This window comes from Gopherus evgoodei, chromosome 16 (genome assembly GCF_007399415.2).
Source record: "Gopherus evgoodei ecotype Sinaloan lineage chromosome 16, rGopEvg1_v1.p, whole genome shotgun sequence".
In the NCBI taxonomy this organism is placed as follows: domain Eukaryota; kingdom Metazoa; phylum Chordata; order Testudines; family Testudinidae; genus Gopherus; species Gopherus evgoodei.
The window spans coordinates 2,915,010-2,922,844 of NC_044337.1; positions in this window are offsets into that span (position 1 = coordinate 2,915,010).

A 7,835-nucleotide genomic window follows, 5' to 3' on the forward strand; every position below is an offset into this window, starting at 1 on the left:
CTCCAGCCACCTGGAATCCCCGCAGGACTCCTAAGTGTAAAGAGCCATTGCCAGGATACCTGGTCTGGCCTGGCCACAGGCATTAAGTTCCGCTATTGCTGTAATTGGTGCCAGGCAGTCCTTCAACTGCTGCAATCATTTCTTGCAAGAGAATTTAGTCTTTTGCTGTGATAAGCCACCACGCTCGCCTGTCTTTTGTGTTCTGGTGTCAATACCACCCCCAACTCAAAAGTCTAGCATCTGTGTCCAACATGAAACAGGTTTTGAAACATGGCTAAGCTAAGACAGGAGCAGTCACAAGAGCCTTTTTTGGCTCTGCAAATGCCAGATCACACTGTGCTGGCCGCTGGAATGGTTTCCCTTTCTCACCCCACCAATGCAGCAGCTTTACTATGCTGGCAAACTCACAAATAAATCTGTAACAGGAGAGGAGTCCTGTCAAACTCAGCATATCTGGGAGTGGCTGAGGAGTTGGTTCCGTACAGCCTTGGTTTTCTTTTTGTCTGTGGAAATTCTCGCCTCACCAGTTGGGTGCCTGCGGTAGGCTACCTCTTCTTGGAACAACTTCGGTTTTGGGGCTCTATTTCAGATGCTCAACTTCCAGCCTGCAAAAGACCATTTATAAATGTACCGGGTCCTGTTCACAGGTTTCAGCAGCACCAGGATGTCATGTAGCATCTAGGTGTGGCAGGCAGGCGAGGAGGGGCCTGCCCTGTCACAGTCTCCATTAGCTTCTCAGATGTGTGTGCTGCTTTACACAGACCAAAAGCCATCACCTTGTATTGCCACAGGCCGCCCTGCTGTGCAGACAGATTGTTCCCTCTCTGTTGGATCCATTTCCACGTGCCAGCACCCACTGCTAAGATCCAGTGTGGGAAAATCAGACCAAACCTGCCACAGTGTCCAGGGTATCACCTATTTGTGGTAATGGACAAGAATCCTTTAAAGTGACTTGATTTAATTTTCTATAGCTCATACAGCATCTGGTGCTTCCCCCCCCTCCCCTATTCTTACCCACCGCTCTGGTGAGCCCAAGGGCTGACTGAAGGCTCTATTATGCCTTCTGGAGACATTTTCTGGATGGCTTGTAATTCCTCTTCCCAACTGGTGAGCTGGTTTCCTCCAGCATCACTCTTGTGCTGGACCAGTGCACTACAACCTATGTCTTTGGTGGATCAGGAGAACAACTCCTGATTCCTAACCAGAAAGTCCCTTAGGCCAAGGTGTGTCTGCCCTGCAGTTAGACACCAGTGGCTGGCTCATGTCAGCAGGCTTGGGCTCAGAGGTTGTTCAATTGCGCTGTAGATGTTCTGGTTGCAGCCTGAGCTCTGGGACACATCCATCTTGCCAAGTCCTCGAGCCCAAGCTCCAGCCTAAGCCTAATTAAACAGCTCCTCAGACTGTTCTGCCGCTTCTCATTTAAATAGACAGCACTTCACTGAAACAATTCTAGTAGAAGCTCTTGGAGCTTGCCTCTCCACCCCCAGTCTTCACCAGACTCACCCATTCACAGGTAGCTACTGTGGTTCCTTTCTGGCTATTTTCTGTTTGTCAGAAACACTTAGCAAACAAACAGGGATCAGTGCCAGCTTCAGAGCCACAAGACCTTCAACAACTAAGATTCCCCAGGACCCTGGATCTCAAAGCAGGACCCAGCCACTCCCCACCTTTCCTTGCTGGGAAGCTACTACAGCATGTAGCCGTGATAATGGGGGCAGGACAGCTCATTCACTGCAAACCAATTGCGTACAAATTTGTCTCACCCAGGCCACATCCATAAAGGGAATTTGCACGGACAGCATTTGTAAGATACCTACACAAGCCTCAGCCATCATGAAATCCAAATTAATTATTAGCTCATCCACATCTCAGCTACCCAGATGTCTTGCTTGAATTCCAGTCTTGAACTCCAATTTTCCCCGTTGGGCAGGGATGCACATTCCCCAGTCATGGCTCCATTTGAGCCCGAGGAGGCAGCTGGTCAAGGGTCTGGAGTGTGAATCCGTTGCAGGGGTTGTCCAAAAGTCCAGCTGTCAATCACATGGGCTACTGGAGCTCCTCGGTTAGAGGGGAGTACGCAGACTCTGACCCTGCCTGAGGCCAGCAGCCGCTACCCAGATGTGGGCACACACACTCAGCCAGTGCATGCCACAAGCACCGGGTGTGACTCAGCAGCAGTCCCCTGGCAGCTCAGCACTGATGGCCTCCAGAGTCTCCTACCTAGGAAGACAGTGGATAGCAAGAGTGGGGGAGGGGGTAAAGTGAGGACAAGTGAGGGCTCCTCGGGGGCTGGCTGGGGATACCCAGGAATCCTCTATTGTGGACCCTCTGAAAGACCCCCTCCCCCAACACACACTCCTTCTGGGAGCAAGGTGGGTCCATGGTCACTGCTCCCCAGGATGTCTGGTACTGGCACGGCCAAAAAGCTGTCATTCTGCTCCCCCCCTGAATGTCCCTGGCTACAGTGTCAGTTCCATAGGGAAAAGCCCTGCTGATAAAACTTGCTCCCCTGGGACTGATTGCACTGGGATCAGGAGCTCTGCAGTGTGGGTAAGCGCTGGGGCTGAAGTCCAGAGCTTGTCAAGTCCTTGGGAGCTGGTTGCAGACTTCGCTCTGCAGCACAGCCCTTCCGGTGGCTGTGTCAGCTCCCAGCTGCACACCTGCCCTGGGGCACAGGCTCAGGAGATGCCTGCGCGACTGTTCCTCTTGATTCTGATGCTCTCTGGTAAGTTCTCCTCATGACGCAGCACCTCCCAGTAGGACATTTCTAGGGGAGGACGGGGGACAAGCCACCACTTGCTAGTTCAGATTCAATCTCCACCTGTGACTTCTCTGGGGAGGGACAGCTCAGTGGTTTGTGAATTGGCCTCCTAAACCCAGGGCTATGAGTTCAATCCTTAAGGGGGCTATTTAGGGAACTGGGGTAAAAATCTGTTTGGGGATTGGTCCTGCTTTGTGCAGGGGGTTGGCCTAGATGACCTCCTAAGGTCCCTTCTAACCCTGATATTCTCTGGTTCATGGTGTGGAATTGTAACCTCCTGCCATGCCAGGGCTTTAAGGAGACATTTTGCCCTTAAACAAGTAGCTGCGGCCAAATTGGCTTTGATCATGCCACATGTTAGACCAGATAGTTCTCTTGAAGTGAGTTGCCACAGAACAAAAGGTACGTTGAGGCTTGGATGACTCCGCACTAAAGGAAGAGGTGTTCTCTAGTGGTTAGAGCATCAGACTGGCATTCAGTGAACCTAAATTCTATTCCCAGCTTTGCCACTGATTCTCTGGATGACCTTGGGCAAGTCACTGCCTCTCTCCATGCCTCAGTTTCCCCTTTGTCATGTCTCTTTAGACTGGGCTCTTTAACACAGGGTCTGGTTTCTCACTTGGTGTTTGTACAGCATCAAACACAGTGGGAGCCTGAGCTCAGGTGACGCCTCCAGGTACCGCTGAAATACAAACACTGGAGCTGAGAGAACTTTTCCGAGGGAACAGGAACAGGAAATGCCGACTTGAATAAATCAAAATGTTTCACAGGAACAGATTGATTTAATCAGAATGCTCCTGGGAGATTACTGAACTTGTTTATTTCAGCTGTATCGTGTGGACACGTTTAATATAATGGATCAATTCCTGTTGTTCTGTTATTAGTTGCAGTCCCCTAGCACCTAGGCGCCTTCGTCCCGGACCAGGAACCCTTTGTGTTAGGTTGTGCAAACACAGTCCCAAACGATTGTCTCCACTCTAAAGAGCTTCACACCGAATCCAGCAGAGAACAGGCAGCTGGATGATAAAGTCTAAATGAAATTTTTTTATAAAATCAAAACAGAACTGGACTTCTGGCAATCCTAGGTGGAGGGTCCAGGGCTCCTAACAGCGGCTTGGGCTCCCTGGGCAGGTCTTACCATGACCCTGCTGGCTCCAGCTTCTGGCTTGGCCAGGGATCGGGGCCTTGAGTGGGAAGGGGCAGAGCAGAGACAGGGCATAGTGGCGATGGAGGTGTGGGGGGGCCCAAATGGTCTTCGTGCCCAGGGCCCCAATAAATCTTAATGTGCCTCCATCAAGGGAGGAGGATTTCAAACCTGAGCATTAGGTCCATCCTCTCCAGGTTGGGATGTGAACACTGATTGGATGTCAGCAATGCCATTCAAACATCCGTAATACCAGCACTGCTCAGGCTCTGACTCTTCCTTGAGTGTACATTCATTTTATGACAAGATTGATACAGGCATTGATACAGGGGTTATTGCACACCTGAGTGATTACTAACTATTAGGCTGTGAAGAGGCCAGAAATGCCAGTTCACAGAGGATTTTGAAATATGGCTTCATTCAGAATTGGAATGAAACTGCACAATACTGAAATTCTCCATGAAGGAAAATTCTTAAAAAAATTAAGTTTTGTTTCAGTTTTGACTTTTTTCAAGTTTTGTAGTCTATTATTATGAATTATAGATGGTGTATTGGCATATAGTATATAACAGAATAGAAAATCAAACTGAAACACAAAATTATTTCAAACTGAAAAATTGAAATGTTTCATTCTGACAATTTTGCCTAACTTTAATGTCCAGAAAGATAAAGGAACAAATTATTAAACAATCAGTTTGTAAGGATAATGGTTTATAAGGAATAGCCAGCATGGATTTGTCAAGAACAGATCATTCCAAACCAACTCAACTTCCTTCTTCGGCAGGGTTACTGACCTAGTGGATGTGGGGGAGAGGAAGCAGTAGATGTGCTGTAGCTTGATTTTAGTAAGGCTTTTGATACAGTCCTATATGACATTCTCATAAGCAAATCAGGGAAATATCGTCTAGATGAAATTACTGTAATGTGGATGCAAGACTGGTTGAAAAACCATATTCAAAGAGTAGTTATCAATAGTTCACTGTCAAAATGGAATGAAGTATCTAGTGGGGTCAGTCCTGGGTCTGATACTATTCAATATATTAATTCATGGTTAGGATAATGGATTGGAAAGTGTGCTTATGAAATTTGTGGATGACACCAAGTTAGGAGGGGTTGCAAACACTTTGAAGGACAGGATTAGAATTCAGAACTGGAGAACTGGTCTGAAAGCAACAAGAGGGAATTCAATAAAGACAAGTGCAAAAGTACTTCACTTAGGAAGGAAAAATCAAATGCACAACTACAAAATGGGGAATAACTGTCAAAGTGGCAGTACTGCTGAAAAGGCTCGGGGGGTTCTAGTGGATCGCAAATTGAATATGAGTCACCAGTGTGATGCAATTGTGAAAAAGACTGACATAATTCTGTGTGTATTAACAGAAGTGTCATGTGTAAGACAGGCGATAATTGTGCCACTCTGCTTGGGCCTGGTGAGGCCTCAGCTGGAGTCCTGTCTCTAATTCTGGGCACCACACTTCAAGAAATCTGTGGACAAATGGAGGGAGTCCAGAGGAGAGCAATAAAAAAGATAAAAGGTTTAGAAAACCTGACCTGTGAGGAATGTTACAAAAACTGGGCCTGTTTAGTCTTGAGAAGACTGAGGGCTTGTCTACACTTACCGGGGGATCGACACGGCAAGCAATGCATTGGCAGTTGATTTAGCGGGTTTAGTGAAGACCCGCTAAATTAACTGCAGATCACTCTCCCTTCGACTCCTGTACTCCACTGGATCGAGAAGAGTAAGGGGAGTTGACGGGAGAACATCTCCATTGCCATTGCGTAGTGTGGACCCTGCGGGAAGTAGAGCTAAGCTATGTCGACTTTGTGATGCAGTAGGTACTGTCTGTGTGGGGAGTGGGAGAGCAGGGGAGGACTTTAGGGGATGGACGATGCCAGAGCCTGTAACCTGAGCTAGGTAAGGGAGGGGAAAGGTCAACACCTTTGCCTGGGAAGGGGAACAAAGGAAGGGAGTGGCAGGAGGGAAGCAGTTTGAGTTTGGGCTTGGGGCTGTGTGGGCGGAATTCAGGGTATCCTAGCTAGGATCCAAGCACCCTGAAAGCCCAGAAGGACTCGGTGGAGGGGTCCTGACTGTGCCTGCAAGCTCTGCTGTAACCGGTGTTCCTGTTGTCCAATAAACCTTCTGTTTTACTGGCTGGCTAAGAGTCACTGTGGGTCCCAGGAAGAGGGGTGCAGGGCCGGACTCCCCCACACTCCGTGACAGACTTGAGTTACACTAGTCATGTCACTCAAATTAGGTAGCTTAGATCAACTTTTCCCTTTAGTGTAGACAAGGCCTGAGAGGGGACCTGATAGTAGTCTTCAGATATGTTAAAGGCTTTTATAAATAGGCCAGTGATCAATTGTTCTCCATGTGCACCAAGGCAGGTTGTTGAACCCCCGTCATTGGAGGTTAATAAGAACAGGCTAGACAAACACCTGTCAGGGATGGTCTAGGTTTCCTTGCTTCTGTCTCAGTGCAGGGGACTGGACTACATGGCCTCTCAAGATCCCTTCCAGCTGGACATGTCTATGATTCTATGACAATGTCAAAATGGGACATTTCAACAGTGTTAGGATTTTTTTTTCTGGTTTTCTTCCAAGGTGAAATTCCAGAGCACTCAATGAGTGGAGTGTTCCACTGTTATCGGACTCCCATGCCCATGGAATATGATTCTGTCAAAGCTCTTCTGCCCAGCTCTATTAGCTACAGTGCTATAGGAGCCACCCAAGGTGTGGACTATATTGCCCAGCACTGCATGGCCTCTTGGGCCACATGGCTCCATATGGCTCTGCCAGGGACATTTGTTTCTTCACCTGGAAAAACCTGTCAGACAGAGCTGTGAGCTCTGCCCCCACAGACAGTGCCAGCTGGCACTGAGACAGGCCTAGTGGAAGGGATTATGGGATAAAGCATATTCTGAAGCAGGCTTGAAAGAATTCAGAGAGAGGAAGTTGTTACGTTCCATTTCTGGCACATTTCCATAAACATGTTGGTTCAATTGCCTAGGATTTGGTTAAAATACAACAATATTGTGATGCTGGCAGACCAGGTGCCAGTCAATGTCAAAGCCCAAGGCCTCACTGCCTGCTTACAAACGCATGGCTGGAAGCCAGGCCAATTCACTAGTGTATCAATGTAGATTAAAGTGATTGTTAAGTGTGTAAGAGAGTATTTAAACTTCATGAAAATGAATGGGACATTAAATGCATTGTTTTCACTTATCTGTATCCCGTTATAATATAATAGCAAACATTTACGTTGTGTACACCCTGTAACTAAAGAACACCTCAAACAAGAAAGAGGCCTTGTGGAATGCAAATGAAGAACTCTGACAGAAAAGTGCTAATTTCAGATCAAGTTGTCATTGTGTGTGATGATCAGAGATCAAAGACTTAAAATGCATTCCTCATTCTCTATCCGCAGAGAAGGAGCCCACGGGGGTAGTGACCCTGTCAGCTTGTTTTCTGTCAGAAAAAGCTGTAAGAATGGATTCATGGAAAGATCCTTCATGTCTGGACTGTTTGAACTTTTATAGGGAAGTATATTGGATGCAAAGCAGAGATCCCCAGAGACAATCTGGGTACCCTGAAAAGACTTTGGGGAAACTGGCAGTTTATTACATCACTGGCACCATTTGGAGTTACAAACTGTGACTCCCTGTGAATCACTCCCTGCATCTGATGAAGTGGGTTTTAGCCCATGAAAGCTTATGCACAAATAAATTTGTTAGTCTCTAAGGCGCCACAAGGACTCCTCGTTGTTTTTGCTGATACAGACTAACATGTACCATTCTGAAACCTGTGACTCAGATGTTCATATATTTTACCTGCTTTAACCTCAGTAACTCTCATTCCTCTTCTTAGCTAATAAATCTATAGTTAGTTTACTATAGCATTGGATGCCAGCCTTGTCTTTGGTGTAAGATCTGG